Source organism: Pediculus humanus, genomic scaffold, assembly GCF_000006295.1.
Source record: "Pediculus humanus corporis 1103172108296 genomic scaffold, whole genome shotgun sequence".
Taxonomy (NCBI): Eukaryota; Metazoa; Arthropoda; class Insecta; order Psocodea; family Pediculidae; genus Pediculus; species Pediculus humanus.
In genome coordinates this window covers 553,346-554,374 of record NW_002987865.1, presented here as the reverse complement: position 1 = coordinate 554,374, position 1,029 = coordinate 553,346, and positions in this window count along the sequence as shown.

The following is a 1,029-nucleotide window of genomic DNA, read 5'->3' as shown; positions in this document are numbered from 1 at the left end:
TCTTTATATGGGAATCCCTGTCAAACTGCATATTGCATACAAACAAACAAACAAAACCGGTTGTTAAAAATCAAATGACAAACTTTTCTTTTGACACTCGTTCGCACACGCACACGCACACGCACACACACACTCACAATTTTCCTTAATTTGTAAAAGGTTTTTTCAAAAAAAAAAAAAAAATCAAATTTGAATTCATATAAACTAATAAATAAATTTTATCATAATCATCATCTTAAAACTTAAATTTTTTTTATTTTACTATTAATCATTATTATTATTATTTGTTAAAAAAGTTAATTTAAAAAGTGTTAAAAGAATTCAATTAAAAATAAATAAATAAATTTAAAAATTTGAATATGATTAAAATTACCTATTATCCATAAGGTAAGTAATAAAATTTTTAATGGGGGCGAATATCTTGTTTGTTATTTGATTCATTACCGCGATTTTGTATAATTTTACCTTGACATCTCTTTAGGTTAACAATATGGCGCGTAAAAAAAAAAAAAAATACAAAAAAAATTTGTTATAATAACGAGTACTTCATACAGTTACGTATCCCCCCCCCAAAAAATAATAATTATATGAGTATAATACAACCATAAAATGACATTTAAATTTCTTTTTTTTAATGATGATAATGATGATAATAACGACAACAAAATAAATTTTAATAAAATGATGAATATAATTCAGGTTTTCCTTTTTTTTTTTTTTTTTTTTTTTGCAAAAAATAATCTATCAACACTTTTGATCACTCAATACCTACTAGTTTTTTTTTTTTTTGACCCTTTTTATATAAAAAATGAGAGAAAAAAAAAGAGTGAGAGAAAGAGAGAGAGAAAGAGAAAGAAAGTGAAACCTGTTTAAAAAAACTAATCAAGTTTTATATTATTTTTATTGGATTTATTAAATGTTATTAATATTATTATTATTATTTTAATTTTTTTTAATGGGTGAAAATTACCCATTACTCCAAAGATAATTATTGTAAATAATAATAATAATAATAATAATAATAATAAT